Source organism: Capsicum annuum, unplaced genomic scaffold (genome assembly GCF_002878395.1).
Source record: "Capsicum annuum cultivar UCD-10X-F1 unplaced genomic scaffold, UCD10Xv1.1 ctg1001, whole genome shotgun sequence".
Classification (NCBI taxonomy): domain Eukaryota; kingdom Viridiplantae; phylum Streptophyta; class Magnoliopsida; order Solanales; family Solanaceae; genus Capsicum; species Capsicum annuum.
This window is the reverse complement of record NW_025814925.1, coordinates 267,222-289,266: the sequence shown is the minus strand read 5'-3', so window position 1 is coordinate 289,266 and position 22,045 is coordinate 267,222. Positions and strand designations below refer to the sequence as shown.

The window sequence follows — 22,045 nt, the reverse complement described above, 5'->3', positions numbered from 1 at the left end:
CAGTTACTATTGGCCAACATTGTTCAAGGATTCCCACCAGTTTGTGCTGAAATGTGACCAACGTCAGAGACAGGGGTCAATCTCCAAAAGACATGAGATGCCTTTGACTAAGATGCTTGAGTGGAATTATTTGATGTCTGGGGCATCAATTTCATGGGTCCTTTTGTAAGCTTGTATGGGATGAAGTATATTTTAGTTGTTGTTGACTATATCTCAAAATAGGTTGAAGTTGTTGCCTTGTCTGATAATGAAGGAAAGAGAGTTGTTGCTTTTCTCAAAAAGAACATCTTCTATCACTTTGGAGTACCACGCACTATTATAAGCGATGGAGGATCTCATTTTTGCAACAAAGTGTTTTGAGCAACTTTAGCAAAATATGGGGTGAAACAGCATAGAGTAGCCACTCAATATCACCCACAGACTAGTGGGCAAGTGGAGGTGTCAAATTGAGAGATTAAAGCCATCCTAGCCAAAACGGTGAATGCTAGTTGGAAATATTGGTCTCCAAAGCTCGATGATGCCTTGTGGGCATATCGAACTTCTTTCAAAACACCCATTGGCATGTCAACATTTCAGCTGGTCTATGGAAAATTTTGCCATTTACCAATAGAGCTGGAGCACAAGGCCTTATGGGCACTCAAAAGGATAAATTTGAGTTGGAAAGAGGCAGCAGAGCTGAGACTGGGACAACTGAATAAGATGGATGAATTTTGTCTCAGGGCATATGAATGAGCAGACCTATATAAAGAAAAAATGAAAAATACCATGATTGGAGGATAGAGAAACGAGACTTCAAAAAAGGTGACTTGGTGCTTCTGTTCAATTCCAGACTCAAACTGTTCCCAGGTAAGCTTAAATCTAAGTGGTCAGGCCCTTTTAGAGTTAGTCAAGTCTACTCATCTGAAGTAGTGGAACTTGAAAATGAAGACAGCAGTACCTTCAAAGTAAATGGGCCACAAGTCAAAGTTTATATTGGTCCAAAAGAATCAATGAAAAATGTCACAACAATCTATCTCGATAAAGTCTGAAGTAATCCAGATACCTGAGTCATGCCGCGATGTTAAATTAGGTGCTGCATTGGAGGCAACCCATGACCCTCCGGATTGATCTATTCCAGGTATACTCTAATCCTAAGTTTAGATTTTCTTTGATTTTAAGTTGAGTGTGTAGGGTAAATTCTTGTTGTAAAATTTTGTAGCCGACTAGGAGAAATACTTGTACTTGAGGCAGTTGAATTGTTTTGTGATTTTTGTACACCTCTTCAAGTAGTCTACTTCTTTAACTGTGTGACTTGCATTTAAGTGTGACCACTGTGCATCTTTATATAGTATTAGTTATAGTAACACAATAATCATTGCTAAATAGCTGCATGAACTGAATGAGTAGTAGATTGAGATAGACCTGTGTGCCAAGTGTGTGTAAGATGTTACTTAGTTCCCTTTGTATGCTGAAGCCAGAACTTTCCCGGTTAGTCTTACCTAGGTTGAAGGATAGGGGTTAGGCAAGGATCATAGGCCGTTTTGATATGAGCTCACTTTAGCCTAAATGACCTTCCCTATGTGCATAATATCCTTTGATCCTTGTTTTGAGCCTGATTAGCCTATTTTCTTTTGTGACACCTGTTACCTTCCTATTTAGATCACAATGAACCTGTTTTGGCCCTGGTCCTCTTTGGACACTGTGCACCTTGAATTAGGCAAATGGCCTAAGTTGAGGGTGTCTATCATAGGGGTGTGTGATACAAAATGAGTATGAAGAAAGGTAGCATAAAAGAAAACAATAAAAAAAAGATGGGTGCAGAGGAAAAGAGCAAGAAAAAGGAAAATTGTGAAAAAGAATAAGTGATTGTGGAAAAGACCGCACCCAACCTAAATAAGTGTGATCAATAAAAGAGAAGAGTAGAAAAGGCTAATGAGTGAAATCCCTAAAAGCTAGTGTAGTATCAAGGAGGCTTAGTCACTTTAAATACCATCGACTGGGTAATGAAAATAAGGGCAAGCCTATGGTACTTGGCATACATTAGTTGGAACTTTTTTCTGAGAGTGAGTGTTTTGATTGTCCCCATGGTTACATATATAATTCTTGATATGAGATGAGAGGGATTTCTTTGCTGTGAGGGCACACTGGTTACATTGCTAGTTACTAACTTGTTCGGGTAGTGTAATACTGGTCTATGCATGGTTAATGTAGTTAAATTAATGTCCTGTATTGATTTTTGTATGTTACATTAGTGTTCTTTATTGTTCTTGAATTGACTGACCTTGGAGAGGGTGAAAGTGTTTTGAGATGATATGGATAATTGACTGTCAAATATACTTTGTATTCTCTTAGTTGTGTTGAGTTGCATAAGGATAAGCAATTGTTTTAATTTGAGGTTGTTGATGTATGAGCTAATGCTAACACATTTGAGGCTTTTAACAAAGAATAATTGCAAAGTCCTAAGCAACTTTTGTCGTTTTTGATTGTTTTATGTTTGATTTTGCAGTAGAAGTGATGATGCAAGAGAACCAACAAGGATGGAAGCAACGGAGTTGAAATCTGAAGTAATTCGAAGAGAAGTGTGGCTGACGACATTTCTGATAATTCGTCAGCTCTGTGATAAGTTATCAACTTCATCATCAGCCTCAGATAGAGAATGCACCTGAGTTAAGAGTTGTGATGACATTTAATGATAAGCCATCAAGGAGCTGATAGATCGTCAAAATTGCCGTCAGCCTAAGGCAGAACATAAGAGCTGAGGTAGAGACTTGACGATATTTATGATAAGTCATCAAGAAGTTAATAGGACGTCCCAGTTTGTCGTCACCTAAAGCAGTGAGTATCAAAAGCAAAGAGGAGCTGACGACATTTGTGATAAGTCGTCAGCCTCCTGATAGGTTGTCATGAATGTCATCACCTGATTCGAGGAATTATTAAACTCTGTGATTTTGTTTCCTTATTTAGGCTGAACTATTTAAAGTCTTGTTTAGGGTTTTATTGAGAGTTCGGAACATTTTTTGGAGACACGTATTTTGATATTTTCTCTATCTAGTTTCTTGACTTGAACAAGCAATTATTTTGAAGAGATTATCATCATTATTTTGGGATTACTATTGTGATCTAATCTGAGAATCTCTAGTTCCTATTCATCTTGTGGTAAGTTTATCTTTCAAATCATGAATATAACTAGTTGTTTCGATTATTACATAATGAACGGCTAAATTCCTTTAACTTGAATTATGGGATCTAGGGTTAAGTCTTGATAAGGTGCTGAGTTTTCAAGATTCAAAAGGTGGTTGGACTCCTTGATAATTCTGAGGTTTTAATTATCGTCTATTGGTTCCAAATGATAGATAACACCTGCTTTGATTTGCTTGATAAAGAAAACAAATATAGTGGGAAGTGAATTATTAACAGGGACTTGGAAGCACTAAAAAGTTCCATTTAATAATTGACGTTGTAACAAGGTTGATTAACCTGAGGTAAAATCTGGTCATGAATATAAATTCCGTAAGTCCAAGAACATTAGGTAATTAAATGCATAAGTAGGTCGAGAGACATTTAGGCATAACTTCGTTAAAGATAACATGTTGTCCTACCTACTGTGAGAATCTTGAACCACCATTAGCATCTGTCAAGTACCAGAACCCCTAGTGAACATAATTCTGGTTTTTCCATAAACTCTTGATTACGAACACTGTAACTAAAGTGACCAACAATTACTTGCTAATCTAAAAATCCCCATTTCAAGAAACATCCAGCTATCAGTTGATTAAATTGCAAACGACTTAAGTTCACAACATATTCCCTGTGGGATTCAACCCTAACCTAGTTGGGTTTTATCTTGACAATGATTGCTTACATTCTCATTAGAGAGGTGTAGTTTGAGCATTATCAGAAAGCAGTACTTAGGTTCACTTGGGTACCTAAACCCCACTGAAAATACCTCCAAAACCGTGAAGAGAATTGTGTCCCTCTGTTAGATATGATGGATACAGGTGCCCCATACAAAAGGACTATCTCCTCAATGCATAGCTTGGCATAATCATCTCCCAAAAAGTTGATCCTTACAGGCAGAAAATGAGTTGACTTGGTCAACCGATCAATAATTACCCAAATAGAATCATACTGATTTCAGGACCTCGAAAGTCCCCTAATGAAATCCATATTGATCATTTCCCATTTCCATAAAGGCAAAGCAATCTCTTGGGAAGTACCACCAGGCCTCATATCCTCTACCCTAACTTATTGATAGTTCAAACACTTGGCAACATAGTTAGCCACATCGCGCTTCATATTATTCCACTAATAAATAGTTTTCAGATCATGATACATCTTGGTAGAGCTTGGGTGAACAACATACCTCGAAGTGTGATCTTTGTCAAGGATTCTCTTCTGCAGACCATCTACATCTAGCACATAAAATCTACCCTGATATCTCAAAATACCATCACCACCAATTTCAAAGGACATCACCTTCTATTGGCCTATATCTTTCTTGATCTGCATCAAGATAGGATCTTCAATCTGCTTCTCCTTAACTTCCGTACAAAGGAATGATTTAGTTATCTCATGAAAAACTACCCCTCCCTCTTCGAAATCTAAGAGTCGCACTCCAAGATTTGCAAGTCGGTGAATATCCTTCACCATCTCCCTTTTCCCTTCTTCAACATGAGAAAAGCAGCCCATTGACAACCTGTTAAGGGCGTCGGATACCATATTTGCCTTGCCTGGATGATAGTGCAGGCTTATGTCATAATCCTTTAGCACTTCCATCTAGTGCCTTTGCTTGAGGTTCAATTCTTTCTGGGAGAAAACATACTACAAACTCTTATGGTCAGTGAAAATATCAACATACACCGCATAAAGATAATGCTACCAGATTTTAAGTGCAAACACCACAGCCGCTAACTCCAAGTCATAGGTGGAATAACTTCACTCATGCACCTTCAACTGCCTGGATGCATAAGCCACCACCTTACCGTACTACATAAGTACATACCCAAGTCCCACACGGGATGCATCATAGTACATAACAAAACCCTTTGTGCCTTCCGAAAGAGTCAGAACAGGTGTTGTAGTCAATTTGTATTTCAACTTCTCAAAACTACTCTCACAGGAGTCAAACCACACAACCTTCACCTTTTTCTGGGTTAAATTAGTAAGTAGAGCAGCTATGGAAGAAAAGCTTTCTACAAATCTTCTGTAATACCCTGCCAAACCCAAGAAGCTCCGAATGTCAATTGGAGTCGTGGGTCAAGGCAATTTTCTCACCGCCTCAACCTTTTGGGGATCCACCCTAATCCCATCACTAGACACAATATGCCCCAAGAAAGCAATAGCACTTAGCCAGAATTCACATTTGGAGAATTTTGCATACAGCTTATGATCTTTGAGAGTTTGAAGAATAATTCAGAGGTGATTGGCATGGTCCTCCTCACTTTTAGAATAAACCAAGATGTCATTAATGAATAATATGACAAACAGATCCAGAAACTGATGAAAGACCCTATTCATTAGATCCATGAAGGTTGCATGGAATTAGTTAACCCAAAGGACATGACTATGAATCATAATGACTGTATCTGGTTCAAAATGTTGTTTTGGGAATATCTGACTCCCTAACCTTCAACTGATGATATCCCGAATGAAGATTATCTTTGAAAAACATTTAGCACCCTGAAGCTGGTCAAAAAGATAATCAATCCTACGAAGAGGATATTTATTTTTAATCGTGACCTTATTCAACTGGCGGTAAGCTATGCACATAAGAAGAGAACCATCTTTCTTTCGCACAAAGAGTTCAGGTGCACCCCAGGGAGAAACACTAGGATGGATAAAACCTTTATCTAGGATATCTGCTATCTGCTCTTTCAAATCTGCTGGAGCCATTCTATATGGTGAAATAGAGATGGGATAGCTATCCAGCAATAAATCAATGCCAAAATCTATCTCCCTATCAGGTGTTATTCCTGAGAGACTATCTAGAAAGACTTCTGGGAACTCATTTACCACCGGGACAGATAGAAAAGAAGGACTTTCAGTATTAGAATATTTAACCCAAATGAGATGGTACAAACACCCTTTTGAGATAAGTTTACGGGTTCTGAGATAAGATATAAAGTTTCCTCTAGGTGTTAAAGAATGCCTCTCCAATTCTAAGACTGGTTCATTCAGAAAAGAAAAAGTGACTCTTCTGGTTCTATAATTTAGTATGGCATAACATGAATAGAGCTAGTTTATTTCTAAGATGGCATCAAATTCAACCATCTCAAGTTCTATGAGGCCTGCCACAGTATCACGGCCACAAACAGTCACAATACAATCCCTATAACCCTTCTAGCTATAAAAGAATCTCCCACTAGAGTGGAAATAGAGAAAGGTTCAGCAATCACATTCGGCTCAAACCCAAAACCAACAACCACAAAAGGGATCACATAGGATAAGGTAGACCCAAGATCAAGTAACACATAAACATCATGAGAAAAGACTCACAACATATCAATAACTACATCTAGTGAGGCCTCTTTCTCCTGGCGATTGGTCAAGGCGTACAACTGGTTGCATCTATTTCTGGTGGCTAAAGTGGCACCCTTCTGAGGTGGTGGTGGTGTATAAGAATTCACCTGTGACTTGGCTCCTACAATATTACTCCTTACTGTTAGACAGTCTCTCTGGATATGGCCTGGTTGACCACATGAATAACACACCAAAGCACCAAACTTACATCTCAATGGATGATTCCTACCACATCTCCCACAGTACAGATAGGACCGAGACGTCTGAGCTATACTTCCCTGCAACTAAACACCCTGCATCCTCGTCCCTTGACTAGACTAAAAATTCTGGGTACGCTACTCAGCTGGGGGTCTGGACATCAAGGCACTAGCTGCAGACTGTGCATTACCCCAATTCTTTCTTTTTTGCCATTTGTTACCCCAATTACCACTCTACTGCTGACTGTAGCTTTGGTCTGCTATTTTGGCTCTCTTTGCCTGTCTGTCCTTTTCCCAAGATTCAGCGATCTTCTTTTCCTTCTCCTTAACTTACTACATGTGAACTAATAGTTTGGCAAAATCCATGTCCTTGTTCAACATTTCTCCCTGATATTCAAGTACAAAGTCATCTGAAAGGCCGAATGCAAATTTCCTCATTTGGGCTCTCATGTTACTAGTCATCTCTGGAGCATAACGGGCTAGTTGGTTGAACTTTAGAGTGTACACCTGGACACTCATCTTTCCCTACTTTAAATTCATAACTCCTCGGCTTTAGCCTCCCTCAGCTTGAGAGGAAAGAATTGATCAAGAAAGGCTTCCCCAAACTCATCCTAAATTGTGGGATCAGCATGCTCACTCTTTGAATCTTCCCAATCGTTATACCATTGGTTCGCTACATCCTTAAGCTGGTAGGCTGCTAACTCAACCCCCCTACCTCATCTACATGAATTACCTTAAAGATCTTCTCTATCTCATCCATAAACTTCTGTGTATCCTCTTCTACCTTAGTACCAATAAACTTGCGCGGGTTCATCCTCATGAACTGGACCACTCTTGTAGCCTCAGATGTAACAGATGCAGACCCAATATCTTTTGAATGTTGAGTCTTTGTGGCTACCAACTGTGCAAGCATATGAATGGACTATCTAAATTCTGCATTAGATACCTCTCTCTCATGAGTCTGAGTGCGGTTAGTCCCTATTCGGGGAGCTTTGGGTGCCCTAGGTGGGTTGGTCTGAGTAAGTGGGACTCTCAGAGTAGCATCAATCTCTGGAGTCTGAGCTCTATTTTGGGTACTCATCCCATGAGTGTGACGGACCTCATCTGTCTATGTATTCTGATCGATAGTACGATGGGGAGGCATAATTATTTTTCTGAAATGCAAGAGATCACAAATTAGAGGACAGATTAGACTCCAAAGCACGAACTAGATTACAAAGAGGGGAAACATTCCTAAATGCCTGGTAGCCTCTTGTTTATAACTATGGTGCGCTACATACCCACAAACAAGACTCTACCAGACATAATTTCATAGATACCCTGGGACCATGAACTATGCTCTGATACCAAGTTTGTCACAACCCAAACTAGGGCCTGTCCATGACAGACATCCCAAACCAAGAAAGCTCAGGTGTCCTACTCTATCTGGTAATCATCCACAACATTCACATAATAAAAGAATATGCAGAAATATAATCTGATCCGAAAACATGGTCATACTCTGGACTAAGTTTAACAATAAGGAATGAAATTCAAAAATCACTAACAACATATAGAACAGTCTGCGAAATCTCTACTACATGAAAATCTGAAGACTATCTAAAAACTAGGACAAGACCCCCAGTAGACCAAAATAATAATAGATGACAAAATCTGAAAGGGGCAGGCCTTTTGGAATAGAGAAGTCTTACCACTGCATAATCTGAGCTACTATCTGAATTATCTACTACTTATTTGGACCCCTAGACTGAGCCTCAGAATCTGAGAGGTAGGGGAGGGGTCAATACAGATGTACTGGTATGCAGAGCAAATCCAAAATAATTATGTATATTCAATATATATGAGAGAAATTTAAAGCAGTTTATAAACATATCATAAGTAAGAAATCACATGGGCATTTTAAAAGACTCTGCGAAAACATCTAAAATTTGTGACACTCTTTGTCTTACTTCTACGCTAGGTAGTGTACCCTACAATCTGTAATCCCATGAGCTATATGGGATCTACCATCAACTCGGCAGCCAAGCCCCCAACACAAGTGTGCCGCAAGGGTCGGAGTTTCTGAATCTACTAAGCCACACGGCCGTCGCCAACGTACAATAATAATATACCCGTATCGGCAAATACGTTTTCAGCCTAAGAGTTTCTTGAACTCATGCCTTATTCGGGTAACCACCTAACACTCTATATGCCCATTTTTAGTTCTTTAAACATGCATGCTCTGAAATGAGTTTGCAAATATAAAATTGTTCCTTGATTCAGAATATAGAATTAAGGACTTAGGAGAGATAAATTATTTTTAGGAATGGAGATTTTGCGAGAATCATATGGATTCATCCTTAGTCAAAGAAAGTTTGCTTCAGAATTGTTGCTGGAATTTGACTGCACCAACTTACCTATGGTATCTTCCCCACTTCATCCTTCTTGCAAACTCATTCTTTCCACAGGACCACCACTATCAAACCCAACAATTTACAAGTGATTAATAAGGAAGTTTAATTACCTCACTCAAATAAGGCATGATTTTTCATTTGCAGTCCTGACCCTGAGCTAGTTTATGCAGCAACCTTGAGTGGGTCACTTAATAGCGGCACTCTGGGTTTTGAGGTATTTATGGGTAAATCCAGGCCAAGGTCTATTTTTAATTCAGATCCATCTTTTTTGCTAATTGCTTTTTATGATGTCGATTGGTCATCATGTCGAGGCACACAAAGATTAGTTAGTGGGTTTTTTATTTGTTTGAGAGGCTCGTCTATTTCTTAGAAATCCAAGAAATAAGCCTCTATTTCCTTATCCTCAATGGAATATGATATAAGTCCATGATAAGAGTTACTGCATAACTAACTTGGATGATGATACTTCTTCAAGATCGATTTATTTCTCCATCATTGCCCATACCAGTTCACTCTGATAGCCAAATAGATATACACATAGCACGCAACCCGGTCTTTCATGAACGCACCAAGCACGTAGAGCTTGACTGTCACTTTATAAGACAATAGTTTCTTTCTGGCCTTTTCTCCCTTATATTTATTCCATCGGCTTCTCAACTTGCCGATTTATTCACCAAAGCCCTCTCCGGACCATTACATCATTCGATTCTCTCCAAGATGGGCATCGTTTCCCTCCTTCCCCCTTCCCCTCCCACATCTTGAGGAGGGTGTTGATAATATGAATCAAAAGCCAAGTAATCAAGTAAAACATGCAGCAAAACATGCTGAAAAGAAGAATCAAAAAGCACCTCTGAGGCCAAGTTCATATGGACCAAAGATGGAGCAGAGTATTAGGTTAATTTTGAAGATGACATCGCCCAATTTTCTTCAGCCCAAGAATATCCATTTGGATGATTACAAATCAGATTCTCAAGATTCTTATTAGCTGTAAATATTTGCAGTATTTTCCTAGTATAACACAAGATATGTTGTGATATTTAGCTTCCTAGTATAGTACAAAATCTGCATAGATGTTATTTTGTTTCTTTTATATTCTACCCATACTTGTATATATATATATGTATTCTTGAATGACAAAATACCCAAAAAAAATTCCCATCTCTTTCTTCATTTATATAGTTATTTACTACTAAGTATAGAATTAAAAAAATATATTTCTCTTGATTTTATAAATTGAAACAACTATTTTTAATATGGTACCAAGAAATATGAGATGAAAGATGTATGTACATTTAAATCTTGTGGTCTTAGACTTATAGTATAGAATGTTGAATTGAAAAACATACTTGTAACACCCTACGAGTTCCATCATATTCGTATAGTTCCTTATACCATTTCAACCATGAAAACGAAGTCATGGACCTTTAAATCAATTGAAAATATTTGGAATGAGTTACGGAACTTAAAAAAAAGTTTTAGGCATGAGAAATGGTCGATACACCTCGTGGGGAGGCTTGACCCTCCCGGTCGTTAATGAAATTTTCTCATCTCCCATATTTTAGCCCTTCGCGTAGTTTGTATATGTGAATTATGACTCATGGGATGATTATTCAATTTTTGTGGTATTCAAAAGAAATTTAAGTCATTAATGGGGTTGTTGAGTTTGGAAAAGTTAAACCCGATAATGGTTAATCTTTTATCAAGATGACCTCGAATTAGTGTAGTAATACTTTCAATAGGTCCGGAATGTACTTTTTAGTTAATATACATAATTGATTTATGTTTATGAGGTTTTTGAAATAAATTTTGAGTATTTATTAAAAGTTTAGGATATTTTAGATGATTAGTGAAACTAATGGTTCAATGGGTTAAAACCACAATCCTTTTACCATCAGATATTACGTGAAAGGACTTTCAGTTAATAGGGTTAATTTCTTTGGAGGAAAAGCAAGAACGGAAGGAGAAAAAAAAGGCGAGAACTATGGCTGCATCAACGAGCTTTAGGTAAGGTGTTAACTACAGTAATAATAATTGCCTATAAGTAAAGGCATACCTGATATAGAGGAAATTGATGTAAGTTTATACATATAGTAGTTACTTTATCCTAATCATTTATAAATTGATTGTGCTCTACTTGAAAACCAGAAAACAATTATTTTTGTTGTTAAACTTGTAGACTATTCTTCAACTAGGGCGAACATACAGTACGCATACGTCAAATATATATATATAGTAATACCATGCATGCTTGTTGTTCTCTTGGATAAGGTAAAAAGTGATCTTTGTGATTAGTCTTTTTGAAGGTTTCTGGTGTATGTTTTGAAGCCAATTTGAATAAAAAAATAATGAATGGGTAATGATGAAAGTAATTATTAGCCAATCATTAGATATCCTAATGCCAAGGTTATGTTCTTAGGGAATTTAAGTGTGCAGAATCCTAAACTCTCAGTTAATTCATGCATGACCCTTAACAGCGTTCTTAAACTTGAGGTTGTCATCAATACTCGATAATATAAATTAGAAATAAGCCGAGTAATAACTCTAGACATGTTCATGCCACAATTTTGATTATGGGGGTTTAGGTTTAGAATTTTTAGAGTGAATATTCTTGACTTGGGGCCAAATAATAACCCATTTTAGTTGAAATTCGACATGCTCGTTCGTACTCTTATGAGGGTTATATGTATTTGAACAGATTTTGAACATTCTAAATTTGTGAGGAAGAATAGGGCACTTGTGGACTAGTGATATTCAGATTCGTTGGTTGAGGTAGGTTATAGTTTAGTTGGACTTTAGACTTAATTTAATTATGTGTATGCTCCTAAATTATATACTTGTTAATTAGTATTTAGATATGCTTGAAATTGTTGATGTTTAGACTGTTAATGCGTGTATAAATGATTATTGAAATTTTACTTGATGGAATTGTCTTATGACTTTTAAGTGTACTTGTAAACTTGGTACATTCTGTTGTATGTTATGACGTTGTGTAAATTGATATTGATAATACTTGTTTATATATATGTTGGATCGGGTACTATGCTGATACATTTAAATTTATGTTGGATCAGGTACCACGCCGGTACGTTTATATTTATGTTGGATCAGGTACCATGCCGGTACGTTTATATTTATGTTGGATCGAGTACCACGTCGGTACGTTTATATTTATGTTGGATCGAGTACCATGCCGGTACGTTTATATTTATGTTGGATCGAGTACCATGCCGGTACATTTATATTTATGTTGGATCGGGTACCACGCTGGTACGATACATGAACATAGATTATTCCCTGCAGGTCATGACTATTTGGGAAAAAATAAGTCCCATAGCATGTGTGTACGTATTTATGTTGATTCTGTTGATGTTTACAGTATGGTTGATGCTCTTGATGGTTATTTGGCTTATTTGTGAGTACTGTTTGACCTGTTATTGTTGTATTGTTGATTCATTGAGTATTTATTATGTGACAATGTCTGTCTACTTGTTATCTAATTTATGTTGTGTACATGCTATTAAATTGAGTTTGCCTATGATACCTACTAGTACATAGTGGTTTGTACTGATACTACCCTGTACTCTTCTTTTATTGAGTGCAGAAATTATTCTAGAGGCTCATACCTGATCTCATCTCTAGAGTTCGATAGCAGATCTTGATCCAAGGGTTGGCACTCCATCTCCAGGCTGGCATGGGTCATCTTATTTGTTCTTGTCCATCTTTTGGGCAATGAAACATTCTTTACTTACTTTATTTATGAATATCTTTTTAGACATGATCTTTGTTAGTAGTTCTTGTACAATGACCTTCAGGTCTTGGAAATTTTAGTAAGTAGTTTATTTGACTTCCGCATTAATAATAATTAGTCCTGAATTATTGTATTATGTCAATTTTATGATAATATCATCTTAATAATGACTAAGTGAAAGGGTAATGGTTCAATTTAGATGGTTCTCCCACAGGAAGATTAGTGTGGGTGTCACTCATGGCCATTTGGGTCGTGACAAAGTTGGTATCAAAGTCCTAGGTTTGTCGATCTCGTCATACAAGAACATGTCTAGTAGAATCTTGCGGAACGGTACAGAGATATCTGTACTTTTCTTCAAGAGGCTATTGGACACTAGGAAAATTCAAATTCTTCTTTCTTACAAGCTATTACTTGAATTCAATTGGTATCTGGCGATTTCAATTGGTATCTGTTAATAAGAGCAATGTCAAGTAGAGTTCTGTAGATTAGTGTGTAGGGCCCCATACCTAATCTTCGTAAGACTATGAGGCAAGTAGAAGTCATTTTTCTTTCTTTCTCTCCATCGTTCCATCCTAATCTTGGACTATTAGATTGAATCCAATTGATATCTAGACAATTCCAGTTAGTATCTTAATAATTTTGAATAAAAATCTTGGAGATTTCGATTGGTATCTATTAATAAGTTGTAAAAGTTATTGTTAATAGGTAAAGACTTGTGAAAGTTGTGAACTTATTGATTGCTTGTGTTTGATATTTGGCTAAACTTGTGTTGCTGGATTTTTGTCATTATTGTGAATTAATTTTTTTTAAGTCATTAAGTGATAAAAATTGATGAAGTTTTTTTTTTATAAATATGATGAAATTATTTGATTTCTTGTTATTGTGAAACTAGAAATTCTATGGTTCTTACTTATTTTTGGTACTATTATACTGATGAGATTGTTGGTATAAGAATTGAAAGAATGATATGAGAATATGATGTTAAGAAAAGATAGTGGAAAAGTGACATGAATAAAAAACTAAGGTGATATGTGTTTTTCGGTAACGAGAGATTCTTGTTAATGATGTTGTGGATGGATCCTTGTGTAGTTCAATTATTTGATATTATCGGGGATCCTTGTGTGGCCCGATCATTGAGATTGTGTTTAGAATTTTTTTGGAGTTCTATTATTAAAATTATAATGGATTCCTTGTGAGGACTAGCTAAGTGACATTATCTTTGAGTTCCTTATGTGAACTAATTCTTAATGCTTGGCAAAATAATGAGTTTTAAATAAAAGTGATAAAAACTAGTAGAGGTTGCAGATACCTATAGAATTTGATTGATGACTTATCTGGAATGTGATATTGGTGATGAGACTATCAATGAACTATAATCAATTTATTTTGTTTGGCCTTGCTTATGTGCTAGTGGTGTGGGGACCACTCTTAAGATGATTAAGAGTTAAGTAAAGTTCGTAATAAAACTATTGTTAGGTAGAAATAAGAATAACTCTGTATATCTTAAATTGGTGTTGGTGATATAAGAGAGGTTTGCCTTAACCATGAAGTGTTTGTCGTTGAAAAACATTGAGTTAGTGTTTGTCAAGACATAAGTTGTAGTTGTGGATTTATGCACTAGGTAAAATTTTAAGAAGATAAATTGTTAATGACTTGACCTTGTGGCTGAATTATACATTTACATATCCCACATAGTTGGTTGTATATGACACTTTTAGATGATAGTAATTTCTATGATAGTGGCAATGCAAAATCAAATGGCTTAGTTACATTCATAAAATAATTAAGGATGATCCTGAATGGGAGAATAAATGAATTATTAAATGGCATGATTAATCTTTCCTTGAGTTATGCTTGGTAAATATTTCTTGTTGAGTGGTTTAGGTATGATAATTAGATGGATATTAACAATGTTGTGGAGGATAATATATTGTAGGCTCTAATTTTGTGGATCTGTAAAATGGCATGTTTATACCCCTTTTGAATCCTATTGATTTTTCTCTCTAGTTTAGATTAGTTGTAGCGTAGTTATGATGTAAACCTAGGTTTGGGAGGTGGTTTTAGTATTTGAAGCGTGATTTGTATATTTAGCCTTATTGGACTAGTGTGGTAGTCTTGATATCGTAAGTTGGGTAGAGTTCACTTGAGTAACTTGTTTCTAGTAGAAGCAATTATCTTAGGGTTGAATATGGCTTACTTGACTTCGAGAAGATGAACTAGATTTCTTATCCTAATTTAGGGCATAGTGTGCCTAATTATGGAAACTAAGGATTAGAAGTGGGATCGTCTGACCCACTTAAGCCTAAACTTTTGTTAAGTTTTGTAGACTTAGTTGCGGACGTTAGACATAGATGAGGCTAGTAAACCTTAAAATAAGATTACTTTGTAACTTGGTAACTCGTATTGATGTTCTCGGATTATGGGTTATGAGTTATAGTTATGATACTTCCTGTGGAAGTGATATTGGGCATTTAGAGATGATATTCCTCCTAGATACGTTATATGGTCTATAGAGATGTTATTTCCTCTTAGATATGCATTTTCCTAGAGAGGTGATATTCCTCGTAGTCATGATGTATGACCTATCGATATAAGATATCCTATAGAAGATTACATATCTATCTGCATTATGCCTTCAATATGTGAGATACCTCCTATATGTGAGATGATTAGAGATATGCTATAGCTTCTAAATATGATTATTGATATGAGTTTTGGATATGTATATGGGTATAAGGTCGTGATTATGATGTTGTGACTATTCTGGATAAATTAATAGACCAAGGGCCTTGTAATGATAATGATTGATTATCTTAGGAGTGTTTATCATTGTAAGAGATATGATTATAGTTTGTGAATGTATATATGTTTGTATGCATATCCCCCGTATGGGACAAAGGAAGCTATGGTATGTTACTTACGACTTTATTAATTGGATATTAGTGATGGCTAGGAATCTAACGTAATAGTTAATGATTTTTTCTTAGTTGAAACATGGTAGCTAGCGATGGTTAATGCATGACTTATGGTGAGGTCGGATCTAGCATAGGTGAAGATTAGTTGGTATTGATGACTAAGTTTGTGATATTGATTACTTGATAAATGAGGAGTTGTGTGTTAATGAGGCTAGATAATAAAATATTTTGGTAGTAAGAGGTGACTAGTTAATAAATTTGAATAGTTGCTAAATGGTTAATTAATAAATAGCTAAGCAAGGATTAGTTGGTAAAAGATGGTTAGATAATGAATGATGTCAGTTAATAAAAGGTGGTTTGATGACCAATAGTAATGTGTTGTCTAGTAATGATTAACGAATATAGGATGATTAGTTGATAATAATGAATGGTTGATAAATGGAGGTTTTGATCTAGTGATAAACCTTGACTCGATGTTAGATGTTGGCTATTAAATAAATAGTGGTTAGTTTCTATCCCAGGAATAAAGATTATGTGAAGGATAATGTTTAGGCTAATAACTAGAGGTTATATGATGACTAGCGAACTAGTGATTCTATTATAATAAGTGTTGGTTAGCTAATAGAGAGTAGTTGGTAAGTATTGACTAGATACATATTCTATGGTGATATGAATATTTTTATGAATATTTTAGTGTATTTTATTTGGTAATGACTATTATGATGATATGTTGACACCCAGAAAGGCCGGAGGATACTTTTGTGATAATGTTGATACCCAGCAAGGTCAGAAGATATATTTATGATATGTTGATATCCGGCAAGGCCGGAGATTGATTACGATAGTGATGGTCCTGATGAGGATAGTTATGATGAGTTGTGATATTGATTGTGTACTTTGCATTTATTCCTGCTGGTGCATTGCCTATCACCAGTATGCACCTATATTTATCGGCTGGTATAGGAAAGTTGCATAATATGGGTGAAGAATATGTCTTGTGTTATTGTATGCTGAGTGAACCTTCCGAGTCTAGGGAGGTAGGGGCACGCATAGTCTTAGCTAGGTATATGGTTGTCCATAAGTCGTGGACTAAGAAGATTGAGTCTGTGAAGGTCCAATGGAAGAATGATCTTATTGAGGAGGCTACTTGGGAGACCGAAGCAGACATGCGTAGCAAGTATCCATATCTTTTTGATGATTCTGATAATTTCTTATTTTCCCTTCTTGTCTCTGGTTTGCTCGTTCGGGGACGAACGATTGTTTAATTTGTATCTGATGTAACGACCCTCCCGATCGTTAATAAAATTTTCTCATCTCCCATATTTTAGCCCTTCGCATAGTTTGTATATGTGAATTGTGACTCATGGGATGAGTAGCCAATTTTTTTAGATATTCGAAAGAAATTTAAGTCATTAACAGGGTTATTGAATTTGAAAAAGTTAAACCCGATAATGGTTAATCTTTTATCAAGATGACCTCGAATTAGTGTAGTAATACTTTCAATAGGTCAGGAATGTACTTTTTAGTTAATATACATAATTGATTTATGTTTATGAGGTTTTCGAAATAAATTTTGAGTATTTATTAAAAGTTTAGGGTATTTTAGATGATTAGTGAAACTAATGGTTTAATGGGTTAAAACCACAATTCTTTTACCATCAGATATTACGTGAAAGGACTTTCGGTTAATAGGGTTTAATTCTTTGGAGGATAAGCAAGAACGAAAGGAGAAAAAAAAAAGGCGAGCTTTAGGTAAGGTGTTAACTACAGTAATAATAATTGCCTATAAGTAAAGTCATACCTGATATAGAGGAAATTGATGTAAATTTATACATATAGTGGTTACTTTATCCTAATCATTTATAAATTGATTGTGCTCTACTTGAAAACCAGAAAACAATTGTTTTTGTTGTTAAACTTGTAGACTATTCTTCAACTATGGCCAACATACAGTACGCATACGTCTAATATATATATATATATATATATATATATATATATATATATATATATAGTAATACCGTGCATGTTTGTTGTTCTCTTGGATAAGGTAAAAAGGGATCTTTGTGATCAGTCTTTTTGAAGGTTTCTGGTTTATTTTTTTGAAGCCAATTTGAATAAAAAAAATAATGATGAAAGTAATTATTAGCCAGTCATTAGATATCCTAATGCCAAGGTTATGTTCTTAGGGAATTTAAGTGTGCAGAATCCTAAACTCTCAGTTAATCCATGCATGACCCTTGACAGTGTTCTTAAACTTGCGGTTGACATCAATACTCGATAATGTAAATTATAAATAAGCTGAGTAATAACTCTAGACATGTTCATATCCACAATTTTGATAATGGAGGTTTAGGTTTAGAATTTTTAGAGTGAATATTCTTGACTTGGGGCCGAATAATAACCCATTTTAGTTGAAATTTGACATACTAGTTCATACTCTTATGAGGGCTATGTATATTTGAACAGATTTTGAACATTCTGAATTTATGAGGAAGGACAGGACACTTGTGTACTAGTATCATTCGGATTCGTTGGTTGAGATAGGTTATGGTTTAATTGGAGTTTAGACTCAATTTAATTTTGTGTAAGCTCCTAAATTATATACTTGTTAATTGGTATTCAAATATGCTTGAAATTGTTGATGTTTGGACTGTTGATGCGTGTATAAATGATTATTAAAATTTTACTTGATGGAACTCTCTTATGACTTTAAGTGTACTTGTAAACTTGGTACATTGTGTTGTATGTTGTGAGGTTGTGTAAATTGATATTGATAATACTTGTTTATATTTATGTTGGATTGGGTACCACGCCGGTACGTTTAAATTTATGTTGGATCGGGTACCATGCCGGTACATTTATATTTATGTTGGATTGGGTACCACGCCGGTACGGATATGTTTATGTTGGATCGGGTACCACGCCAGCAAATTTATATTTATGTTGGATCGTGTACCACGCTGGTACATTTGTATTTATGTTGGATAGGGTACCACACCAGTACATTTATATTTATCTTGGATCGAGTACCACGCCGGTACATTTATATTTATGTTGGATCGGGTACCACACCAGTACATTTATATTTATGTTGGATCGGGTACCACGCCGGTGCAGTACGTGAACATAGATTGTTCCCTGCAGGTCCAGAGTATTTGGACAAAAATAAGTCCCATAGCATGTGTGTACGTATTTGTGTTGATTCTGTGGATGTTTATAATATGGTTGATGCTCTTGATGGTTATTTGGCTTATTTATGAGTACTGTTTGACCTGTTGTTATTGTATTGTTGATGCATTGAGTATTTGTTATGTGATGATGTCTGTCTACTTGTTATCTAATTTATGGTGTGTACATGCTATTAAATTGAGTTGGCCTATGATACCTACCAGTAAATAGTAGTTTGTACTGATACTACCCTGTACTCTTCTTTTGTTGATTGCAGAAATTATTCTAGAGGTTCATACCTGATCTCACCTCTAGAGTTTGATAGCAGATCTTGATCCAAGGGTTGGCACTCCGTCTCCAGGCTATCATGGGTCATCTTATTTGTTCTTTTCCATCTTTCGGGCAATGAAACATTCTTTACTTACTTTATTTATGAATATCTCTTTAGACACAATCTTTGTTAGTAGTTCTTGTACGATGACCTTCGGGTCTTGGGGATTTTAGTAAGTAGTTTATTTGACTTCTACATTAATAATAATTAGTCCTAAATTATTGTATTATGTCAATTTTATGATAATATCATCTTAATAATGACTAAGTGATAGGGTAATGGTTCAATTTAGTTAGTTCTCCCACAGGAAGATTTGTATGGGTGCCACTCATGGTAATTTGGGTTATGACAGAGGCCCCCACGATGAGCCCTGTGCCAGGACCATCGTAAAACTTTTGAGAAATTGCAAAGAAGCCACCTCGCGTGATTGAGAGAGTTCCATGTAGCTGGAAACCCACGTGGAGTCTGACGCCGCGAAGCTACCAAGGCGCAATGGACCTTGTCATACCCGATTTTTACCAAAGGTCAAACGAGCATGACATTATGGACTCAAAAAGAATTGATTTTGCACAGAGTCGCCACCTAATTTTTAAGGAAAAATAGGAAACCTACTTATTTGTTTAACAAGTGTGACTTTATTTAATCTGCGAAACCATTTTAGATTCCAGGTAAGGGTTAAAATTATTTCAAAGGGAAGGAATTAGGCACCCTTCAGAATCCACAAATGTGGTTTCTAGCCAGACTTAGGTTTATTAAAAGATGAAGGAAAAAATCGATGTTTAAAATATAAATATAGAATGCATTTTAAAATAATCTTCATTTAAAGTGTGTATAAGTTACATATGTCATTGTAAAAATATGAACGTGAAAGTATGTAAAGACATGCAATCAAAGTACATAAGAAAATTGTTTGAAAAATGAAAAAGAATTCATAAAAGAAAGTATTTTTAATTCTGTTTGATTAAATATCTAAATTAATTTAATTCTTTTTTGTATAAAAGTTAACGGCCTATGTTTGCATATACACGTGGTGAAGTTTGTATAAATAAAGAATATGCCCGTCCAACGCCCCAAAAAATAAAATTTCACTATGATAGTATTTGTACAAGTATAAAAATATAAAAATACAAACACAAAATTTAAGGTCTTCTTTGCATGCCATTCCCAACGAGTATTCCCAATAATCTGTATAAACATTTCTAATAACAAAGTTAGTAACAAATAACTAATTACAAAATAAATTATAAAGGTATGTGTGCATATATGTATTTAAAAGTATAATTTTTGTTAAAAAGCGGGCTCAGATAAATTTTTAAAGAAAATTATAAAAATTTCATCATTGCCCGAATTAATTTATTTTATTACATATTTATATACGTAATATCCGTCTCTTTGTTTGCAAAGGCCTCAAAAATCGATGAAAAATTTCTTCATCGTCCAAGTGTCGATCCTTGATATAAAATAATAAATTTGAGAAAATAACATCCGTCTTTTATAATGGAATGGCCTCAAAAATCTAACGGAAAGATAATGTCATTGGTCATATCAAATTAATACCAACGATAACAACATATCTTGAAAGGATAAATTAATCAAAACAATAATTGACACAATACAACTCAAATAGGATAATCAAAACTGCAAACAAAATTTAACAAAAGAAAAAATCTTACAATATAATAATTAAATAAACTAAAGCCACAAATAACATAAAGCTATTAAAGTAAATTGTTAATAAATGTCAATACAAATAAAGAAACAATTAGTAAATAGAGTCAACAATTCAAAACTAAGCCGAAACCATACGAAACAGAGGCACTTACTGAAAAATATTATCAATCACCACAAAATTCAAAAATATCAATTTAGATTATAGAACAAAATGACACGGGCAATTCAATAAAAGAGACGTACCAACAATTTAACAAAGAAATAGAATAACTTCAAATTGCGATGTCATATTTTGTATTGTCATAGTATTGTCGCCCAGATCTGAAAAACTGATAAATAAACCGACAATGGCTCATCATTTCCGATTGAGTTTAGCCGGAATCTGACATGGGTTTGTTCTTGGTTGGCCGAAATAGTGATAAGGAAGAGAAGGTGGTGGTTTGTGGTGGTGCAGCTATTTTAGCGGTGTTGGGTGGCGCGTAGCGGTGGTACGGTTGAATCTCGCCGGCCACGACCTTCGGCAAGGCAGCGCAAAAAAGGAACAACGAAAAGAGGAAAAATTGGTGGTGTTTTGCTAGAAAGGGAGACAAGGGGTGGCACTGATGGTTTCTTGGTGATTGTCAAAGTGGTGAGGCAAAGGAAGGGGGATTCCACCGAATCACCGTTGGTTCGCCGGTGGCGGTTTAAGGCTTTTGGGGAGTGAGAGAAAGAGAGAGAAAAAGGGGAGAAAAAGAAAGAAAAAGAATGGTGGAGAAGCAATAGTTTTTGTGTGTATGTGTGGTCTGAGTATTTTGTGTTTATATGTGTGGAGGTATATTTTTGTGATAAAAAGAAAGGAGATAAAATCAGTAGGTAGTTGAAAAATGCATCTCAATAATTGACCCCTTTTTCTTTATATTATAAATAAAAGTGACCCCATGTTTAACCAAAAAATAAAAATTGACCCTTTCTTGTCTTCTTAAGACTCTTCTCAGCCGTAGGTTATTGTTAGAGTTAAAACAATTTACTTATAATTAATTAATTATGCGAAGACCATTTAAAAATAGAGAAGCTTTTAGAAAAATTAAAGAATCTTTAATTAGTAACTATTCAGAATATATAAGTCTAAATAAAACAAAAGA

At 35.5% G+C, this 22,045-nt stretch overlaps 2 long non-coding RNA genes across 2 annotated transcripts; one reads left to right on the top strand and one right to left on the bottom strand.

Annotated features, from left to right (window-relative positions):
* Nucleotides 1-11,005: 11,005 nt before the first annotated feature.
* LOC124890025 lies at nt 11,006-12,792 on the top strand. The gene is made up of 3 exons (XR_007048907.1): nt 11,006-11,092; nt 12,160-12,207; nt 12,690-12,792. It is a non-coding gene; the product is annotated as an uncharacterized LOC124890025 (long non-coding RNA).
* A 7,516-nt stretch (nt 12,793-20,308) lies between these two features.
* LOC124890031 lies at nt 20,309-21,799 on the bottom strand. Its single transcript, XR_007048908.1, has 2 exons — nt 21,168-21,799; nt 20,309-20,438 (listed from the first exon to the last, which is right to left on the bottom strand). It is a non-coding gene; the product is annotated as an uncharacterized LOC124890031 (long non-coding RNA).
* Between the last annotated feature and the right edge of the window lie 246 nt (nt 21,800-22,045).